This window comes from Leguminivora glycinivorella, chromosome 10 (assembly GCF_023078275.1).
Source record: "Leguminivora glycinivorella isolate SPB_JAAS2020 chromosome 10, LegGlyc_1.1, whole genome shotgun sequence".
NCBI classification, from domain to species: domain Eukaryota; kingdom Metazoa; phylum Arthropoda; class Insecta; order Lepidoptera; family Tortricidae; genus Leguminivora; species Leguminivora glycinivorella.
Genome location: NC_062980.1, coordinates 7,336,098 through 7,345,696, shown reverse-complemented (window position 1 = coordinate 7,345,696; position 9,599 = coordinate 7,336,098). Strand labels below are relative to the sequence as shown.

At 36.7% G+C, this 9,599-nt stretch overlaps 1 long non-coding RNA gene across 1 annotated transcript; it reads left to right on the top strand.

The window, feature by feature from the left end:
- The first annotated feature begins 4,141 nt into the window (after nt 1-4,141).
- Nucleotides 4,142-6,861, top strand: LOC125230069. The gene is made up of 3 exons (XR_007177483.1): nt 4,142-4,251; nt 5,739-5,896; nt 6,733-6,861. It is a non-coding gene; the product is annotated as an uncharacterized LOC125230069 (long non-coding RNA).
- Nucleotides 6,862-9,599: the final 2,738 nt, after the last annotated feature.

The window sequence follows — 9,599 nt, the reverse complement described above, 5'->3', positions numbered from 1 at the left end:
AACCGTAAGCACTAGAAAGCTGAAATTTGGTACCAATATGTATATTAATCACGCCAACAAAGTGCAAAAATAAAAAATGGAAAAATATGTTTTATTAGGGTACCCCCCCCTACATGTAAAGTGGGGGCTGATATTTTTTTTCATTCCAACCCCAACGTGTGACATATTTTTGGATAGGTATTTAAAAATGAATAAGGGTTTACTAAGATCGTTTTTTGATAATATAAATATTTTCGGAAATAATTACTCCTAAAGGAAAAAAAAGTGCGTCCCCCCCTCTAACTTTTGAACCATATGTTTAAAAAATATGAAAAAATCACAAAAGTAGAAATTTATAAAGACTTTCTAGGAAAATTGTTTTGAACTTGATAGGTTCAGTAGTTTTTGAGAAAAATACGAAAAACTACGGAACCCTACACTGAGCGTGGCCCGACACGCTCTTGGCCGGTTTTTAATATTGTGTTTAAATTTGCTTACTGCGATTACCTGTCCAATTTGAAGTTTACTGTGATAATACTTTAAAGTGTTTTACAGTGACATCTTAGCTGTCTATTGGTAAACCTTATGTCGTTGCAGTAACGTACACAAATAAATAGTCTTATGGTTTATGATGGTAGTTAGCAATTATTTTATTGAGTGTATAGCTAAAAGTCAAGTAGAGCTGTACAGAAAATTAAAAATTCAATTTAAAAAAAAGTAACGATCAGATTAAAAGATGAATACTCTAGATGAGTTAAAAAAAATAGAAATCAGTTGGGGTGTCTGAGGTTTTGAGTGATACCGGAAACACGTTGTATATGCATTCCATACATACTTACTAAAATTTTCTTTTCATTGACAAGCGAAGATACAAGTTTTTTTAAAAGTAGTGACGATATCACACTCTGGGGTTGGAATGAACAAAAAAATCAGTCCCCACTTTACATGTAGGGGGGGTACCCTAACAAAACATTTTTTTTCCACTTTTTATTTTACCACTTTGTCGGCGTGATTGATATACATATTGGTACCAAATTTCAGCTTTCTAGTGCTAACGGTTACTGAGATTATCCGCGGACGGACGGACAGACAGACATGTCGAAACTATAAGGGTTCCTAGTTGACTACGGAACCCTAAAAATGTCCCAAGATTTCCATACATTTTTTCGAACCTTCCATTCCGTTTATGAAAAAATGGTAACGGAATGAGAATAAAACCTTGGGACACTTTTTTTCTCCTATTAGAATAGAAAGAACTCGCGATTCAGAGTGGAAACCACATAAAAATTTCCACAAAAGTGGGGTTGTCCACCCCTTTGAAACTTTGAAAAAAATGGCCCAGATACTACATTATGGAAAATGGAGTACAAATCAGATAATATCTACATTTATAAAATGCATTATTTTGTTCTTATCATGCTAAACATCGATGAATGCCTGAACGGTTACAATAGCAAAGTTATAAACCCATGGCACAATAGAAAAGAACGGCAACTCGATCTCGATTGCAACTAATATTATGAGAACTGCACGATCGACGTTGCATCAGGAGTGCAGTTGGCATGCAGTTCGGTTGCCATACAGGTTGCGGTTGTTCATCTGTATGGCCATACTTTTTTCATTGGGTGCCAAAATTAAAGGAAATTTAGAGGACGGCCAGATTTACACCAACTAAATTGAAATAGTTATTTGTTTTACAAGGGGGCAAAGTTGTTGTTTAACCGAGCAAGCGAAGATTCCAATATTGAACCGCGAGGGTAGCGAGTAAACAAATGTCGTAGTAAACATTATTAACACTGTTTTTTTAACCATTTGTTTGCATTTTAATGACTGTTTATCATGAATAAATGCTTTGTATTGTATTGTAAAAATTGAAATCTTGAGTGTTGCGAGGGTTTCAAGGCACGAAGGTAAAACAAACTTTGCCACCGAGTGAAACACAACATTTTTCACCACACCAACACGAACAACTGACTATGAAACATCTAACTAAATCAAATAGGTAAATCAATTTATTCAATACTAGCTTTTGCCCGCGGCTTTGTTCGCGTTAGAAAAAGACAAAAAGTAGCCTATGTCACTCTCCATCCCTTCATTCAACTATCTCCACTTAAAAAATCACGTCAATTCGTCGCTCCGTTTTGCCGTGAAAGACGGAAAAACAAACAGGCACACACACTTTCCCATTTATAATATTAGTATGGATTAGTATGGATTTATGATTCAATATCATCATTTATAGGTAAATCTACCAGTCAGCTTAAGACATCAAGTTAAAATATGTGGGTATAATTTTACTTTGTACTCTTGTGGATAAAATGCAATTTTGCTATCTGTTTTCAAATAGCAAAGAGAGCATTTACTAGTTGGTGTGGTGGAAATGCATTTGTACTACTGACTGTGCTGGCCATACTCATATCACACACTATTTTTAAGGGCCGATGGAAGGCTGAATAAAATCCTTTCGGGTATTTTGCCCACTACTGGTAAGTATATAATAGTACAAGTACAGAAGGCTGACTCCTTTGATGTTCACAAAATGCCGCCGTTCTAAATTCTTACCTTCATTAACAAAGGGACCGCACGCGAGCAGCCGACATTGAATTTTATTGCGCCGTGAGAAGGTCGTCACCACTGAATGGGCCGCGCACTCGCGGCCCCTGGCATGTTTTTGTAACGCGGCGATAGAATCGCGGTGAGCCGCCCCTGGTATAGGCCCAAAGACAGATTTAATAACCAACTAAGATACCTCGCTTTATTAACGTGAATATATTCATGTAATACAATATCAATACTTTGAACAGCTCACTTATAAAGTTCACAAGCAAGGATGATTTATATAGGATTTACAATCTTCATACTAAGAATCGTACCTGAATTTATTAGCGCCACCTATTAAATACCATCAGTTCTACACTGATGATGCCTACAAAAATATTTTTTTCAAACGTAATATCTATTGACGTGATATCATGATATAAAAATTATGAAGCATGTCATTTGTTCTTAAAAAGAATAAAAACACGCAAAAATATTTGGGGAAAATATGATTTTGATCACTTCCAGGCTGCGAAACAGCGTCATCTAGTTTTAAGCCTAAAAGACTGTTTCCCTTGCGCTTACAATATGGGGTTCAAAATCAAGTATTTAGGGTTCTCAAAGGTCGGCAACGCATAAGTGGCTCCCCTGTTGTTGCTTATGTCCATGGGCGGCGATGACTGTTTCCCATCAGGCGGCTCGTCTGCCCGTTTGCTGCCTATTGCATAAAAAAAGGCCCATACATTTCAGGGGTAAGCTTTTTTGTATGGGCTTTGTCTCTCCCGGTATTATATCGTCCTTGGCACAAAGTACCTAATGCCAATATTGAAACTTATGAATATCATCATAAGCTTATACCTATTACATTTTGATCCTAAACTCTTGAGTAATGGCCCGTAAAGTTCTAAAATTTACGACCAGCGTTATAACGAATTCCGGATACATTATCAAAGATAAAACATACAATGTATGTTTAGAGCTACCAGTTGTATCTCTGTATAGGTAATTAGGTATTACTGCTGTAACTATACTGTCAAACATGGATCCCATAGCGAAACCTGGTGGTTTTGACTTGCCCCGAAAACTCTGGTGTCCAGTCAATAGACTGAGGACTGGTCACGGGCGCTGTAATTATTTCCGCCATAAATGGGGTTGGCGGGGGCGGGACTCTACGCTCTGCGAATGTGGTGAAGAGGCTCAAACCATTGAGCACATTATACAGCGCTGCCCTCTGCATGCTTTCCCAGGCCCTGCGGAAGACCTGTTTAAATTAACACATGACGCAATCTCGTGGCTTGGGACCCTGAATGTGGACTTATAATTCTAGCTACATATTGTTTGAAAGTTTATGTAAATGCGCCATACGTATAAGTAAATGTATAGGTACAAACTTAGATACTTCATTAAAATTGAGTAAGATGTAGGTACCTACTTATTTGGCGTTGAAACAGTCCATGGGGTCCTAGGCTCGCACATGTAAGTTTTTCGCAGAAATCGCGAAGTATGTTTTTTTTGGACTTGAACTGATCCAACCTTACCTTTTTCACCGTGGTACTTAAAATGGATACTCTTTGAGAGAACTGACATAAATCACACATAAATACCATAAACTGTCACTGTCTGCTTGATTTAGTCGTTCTTCTACATGATTTTAAATAATTATATTAAACACAATACAATGTTTATCCCAGTTTAAATATGCTCGGTATCGGTTCCAGAGGCTTAAATTATGTGGTAATGATTGATCTCTTTTGTTCTATCTGTTTATATGTTTTTTTTATTATTGTGGTGATGTGGCGTACATAGGTCTAAGCAAGGACCCCGCGAAATATACCAGCGAGCCTTGTTCATGTAGACGATGAGTTAGCGTCATCATTCATTTTAATAGTATTAGTAGAGGGAAATTAGCTAAAATTACGGCATAATTAATGGAAGGTTTTTTTAAATTGAAATATGTACGTTATAGACCGAAGTTATTTTTCATCAACCCTCCCCACTCCTCCCCCCTCTGCGTCACCCCTCTACCCTCCCTTAAAGTGCCGAAAATGCGGTTTTTCTAGATTTCTGACAAAACTGTAGAAGATACAGAAAAAGCGCGTAGGAACGAAGTAATCCTTAATAAATTTACTGCAAATCACTCATTAACACTTTGCTTCTAGCACTTATAGTTTTCGCGTGATCCGTCACGAAAGTTGGTCCTTTGCTGCAATTTTCTTTAATGAATGTTAAGTTTTTGCCCAAAATGCTTACGAAATCGTCGAAATTTGTTTGATATGACTAAAATATTGTAACTCATGACTAAAATAAAATTAAGGGGGAAAGATCACTACCATGGGTGGAATTTCCAATGTCTTTGAATTCCAGTAACTATTTAAGACGTAAAATTTTCACGGTAGTAGTCGCTAAGAGTACCATTGATCCATATAGTATATCGATGACTGGGGATGAGCTTTTGGTAGCTGTTGGTAGAGCTCTGGAGTATCAATCTAGAAGCCGTGAGTTCAAGTTCCACCCATGGTAGTGATTTTTCCCCCTGAAATTCATTTTCAGTTTATAATATTTTAGTAATATCAAACAGATTTCGTAAGCAATTTGGGAGAAAACTTAACATTCACTAAAGAAAATTGCAGCAAAGGACCAACTTTCGTGATGGATCTCGCGAAAACTATAAATGCTAGAACCAAAGTATCAATGAATGATTTGTAGTAAATTTATTAAGGATTACTTTGTTACTACACGCTTTTTCTGTATCTTCAACGGTTTTGTCAGAAATCGTGAAAAACCGCATTTTCGGCTATTTAAGGGGGGGAAGAGGGGTGACGCAGAGGGGGGAGGGATAGGGAGGGTTGATGAAAAATAACTTCGGCCTATAATGTACATATCCCAATAAAAAAAAATCTTCGATTAATTATGCCAACATTTTCATACATAACTTTCCAGAAGCAACGTACTATATGATGTGTTTTGACGTTTGGTGGCGGGTCAAGAATTTCCGTGGGTGTCGTAGAAGTTGACTGTGGGATATGGGTTTAAATTGTGATTTGGACGATATGCTTCCTGTCAATGCCAAATTCACAATTTCGTTTTCTTTCAACCTCTTATTTGCTACGAGTGGCACTGAAACTTAAGTAGTTTAAGTCAGCCTACCTCTTTTTGAAATACAAGCATGGGTTTACGTAGTAGTTAGGTATGCTTTAATTTCTTAAAATTTTGTTTTTCAGTCTTTGCCCAACAGTTTGCTGCCTAAGTCAATGCGTATGCTGTTGTATAGTCGTAATATGCGTGATTCCCTTCATGATCGCGATGTACTTCACTATATTGTGGATGTACTACTTCGTGACAGCTGAATGTTAACATATCGAAGGATTTTTTAAGGCAGGTACGTACCTACAAAATTTTCCTAAAGTCTTTAGGTGTTATTCATAAAAATCAAAAACGAACACTAAAAGTAACAAGCCCTTAATAATCGTTATCCTGAATGATCATTTTGGTATTTAAGTAGGTAATAGACGCAATTCCTTGTTGAATTTCCTTCACTGAACCCCTTGTTGGGTTGCAAAATTTTATGAATATCTGGGTGACATTTTGAGGAAAATAGTTACTATAATAAAATACAGAAAAAGCGCTAAGATAAAGGCTCTAAATATAGTCGGTAAAAGTTCGCGTTTTTTAAAAAGACACAAAGACAGACGGACTGCAATCTAACTGCAACTTTTGAGGGAACTGCATGAATTTCCATTGTTCTTGGTTCTTTACTTCACAGATTTTGTCTAAATTAATTAATAAGTATGTTGTTTGTGTCCCATGTAGTTACGGGTTAAGAATTTAACCACCCCCTTTCATTGTGGTGTGGGTGATATTTTGGCCACCTGATGTCATTGCAATATCACAATATTCATAATGTCTCTTTCAACCCCTTAATTGTCAAGAGAGGCTCAGAAACTTAAGCAGTTTCATGTGCTTTGCTAACCCCGTTTTGGAATACAGGCATGAGTTTATGTACGTACAGTCAACTAATTGGAACCCTAGGCCACTCTACAACCATGTCAAAATGACAAGCAGTAAGAGATTTCTTACAATCTGATTTATAAGGTCACCATGACATAGTTCTGCAGTGGCCTATTCCAATTGTTTGACTGTACCTACCGATGTTTATGTAATTTGTATGAACCTTACCGTTATATGTATAAATAGTTCATATTCATTTTGTTTCAGAATGGACTATTATAACACAAATGGTGCAAGAATATCCAGCATTATAAAGGCAAGACAAATTTGGCTAACAGCTTTACATCACAAAATGTTTACAGACTTCAGGTCAGTGAACTTAGAACACTATTATAGATGGTTTTGTTTTTTAGTTATATTATTGTCGTTGTTTATTGATATATCATTATACGATTTTATTTAAAATCTTTGTTCATTATTGATTTTTTTTAAATGAAGATTAAATTGGAATCCTGTTGATCATCCCATCAATGTATGGTATTAGGGGAAGATACGTTATTGTTTAAAGCTCGGCCACACATGCGCGTTTTGAGAGCGTAAGCGGAGCGTTAGCGAAGCGCAATGATAGCGGTGCGCCGGACGGACGCTGGCTTTGCGCCCAGCGGACGCCAGCGGGAACTAACGAGCGCGGATTGCGAGCGGAATGCACGCGCATTCAGCGCGCATTCCGCTCCGCTAACGCTGCGCTATAAAAACGCTTTATGTGTGGCGGAGGCTTTAAAGTTGGAGCTACAGGCAAAGGTATCATACCCAGTGCTAGGCATGTGCGAATGTGACTATCTCGTTACGCCTGGCAAGGTCATCTTTTTCAGACAAATTTTAACTTTAAAATAACACTGTGCAAACTGCGGAAAGACAGTCTACCTATATTTTTTAAGGTTTTGTAAATTAGAAAGCATACGTGAATTAAATTTTGTAATCTCATCAGGTATGCTAAAGCATTAGCATTTAAATAGACTCGCGGGAAAATAGGTAAATTGAGTTGGGATGGTATTTTATCGCCGGCGAAAGGAATTTGTAATCTAATTAGAATAAAATTCCAGTAGATCAGCATCGAAAAAACAAACCTTTAAATTTTTGCTGACAGCGCTACTGACAGGCCCACTTTAATTATTATCTAGTTTTACCCACTTATGAAAAGTTTATTTAAAATAAAGTATGAAGGTCTTGCCAACACTGACCTTAGGAGTTATTATGGCTACTCACATTAAAAATAAGCACATTAATGGGCAAATATTACATCATAGGGTGTCGTAGAAATCGACTGTGGAATTGGGTTAAATTGTGGTATAGGCGAGAGGCTGGCAACCTGCCACTGCAATGTCACAATTTTCGTTTTCTTTCAACCCCTTAATTGACAAGAGTGGCACTGAGACTTTAAGTTAAGTTTTTAAAATTAAATGGCTTCAGTCCATTGGGTTGGGACTATTTTGCCAGTATCAAGGTAATATGAGCTAATTGTTATTAAATTTGGTACGGTAAGTACGATAGTGTACGGTGAGTTAGAACTTGTAAATTGATAGCTAGATTTTACAAGAGCACGTGGACTACCGGCCGTTGACGACAAAAAAGTGGCTAAACGCGTTTCGAGATTAATTCTTCATCAGCTTCTCACTAGAACATTAGTTTATTGCATAATAAGCTAGCAAAAGAAAAATTAATTATTCACGACACGAGACCGCTAAGATGGCGCTCGAACCGGAAGTGCGACTTTAAGTTTCATGTGCTCTGTCTCTTTATCAGGCGTGATTGTATATGTAAGTATGTATAGGTATGTACGAGTATTACATCATCAATATCATTATAATATCAGCCCTTTATCGCCCACTGCTGAGCCTAGTACGCTAGTACTCTTCTAGTACGCCACTTCCCCCAGTCCTGAGCTAGTCTCATCCAGTCGTGACCCGCAATTTTTTGGATGTCGTCGACCCAAATATTACAAACATAACCTTAATCTTCTTTTTTTCAATTCTTAATTTTCACAGTACTCAGGTGAATGTTACAAAACGTCCACGTTTAATCAATTCACTATGTTGATAACTTAAGGTAACAATTTTTCATAGTCAGGAGACTTTCAGACTCAGGAGAGGAGAGGTAACCAGTAATTAAAAAAAACTCTTATAATTAAAGATTTCATTTTAGTATAAGGTATGGGACTCTGGCCAGTTATTGGCAATTTACTCTAAGTATAACTAAGTTGTATTTCCTTGAGAGTTTTTCTAAATAAAGTGAAAAGCTATCCTAATTTACTTTGCGGTCTAAAAGCCAATTGAGATGAAATTGAAACTATAAATTCCCTTACTTAGTGAGCTTTTTATTTCAGTAAGGATCTAACTAAATTTACTTTAAAAAGAAATTGCGTATTGCGATAGCCTTCAATTTGTACCTAAAATGCTAAAAATTTTTTATGTTGGTTTTGTTGCTTAAATAGTTTTCGGCATTTTCGACAATCCTGCACTTAATACAAGTTTTGAACGGAACGCGTAATACTTAAGTTTATTTTGACTCGACGTTTCGGATATGACATGACGTCCGAGGTAGTCTACCTGAAGTGCTGCAGTGCAATTAGTCGCTTCTTTTTCTTCTTTTGTCGATGGTTTAGTTTTTTTATATTAAGCGGGACTAGAAGGCAGCTAGCCAGCTACGCTACGCTTAATGCCCTGTTTCAGTTTAACATTACATCTCCAGTACACAGTGTTTTATTGGATTCCGTTAACTTCGGCTTATAGTTAGGTCCATTATATGAAACAGAATAGCACAGTTAGATTTTTTTTAATTCGTATTTTTTTTCTGAAAAATACCATATACATCAATTGCGGTTAAAAAACGGGCATTGTGTGTTCGATATGCGATTGACATGTCATAGTTTTGACACTAACTTAGTGTGAGTTAATAGGCTACTTGACCTTTTTAAAGTCTGTCTTATATGATTAAGTACTGTCCAATTAACCGAAATAAAATGTTACCATATTTAAAAAAATATTTTTAAAGTATACTTTTACGTAATCAGTCGAAAACAACACAGTCATGTTAATCTTTAGATTAATCTGTGTAGCAGGTAATTCTACTCGAAA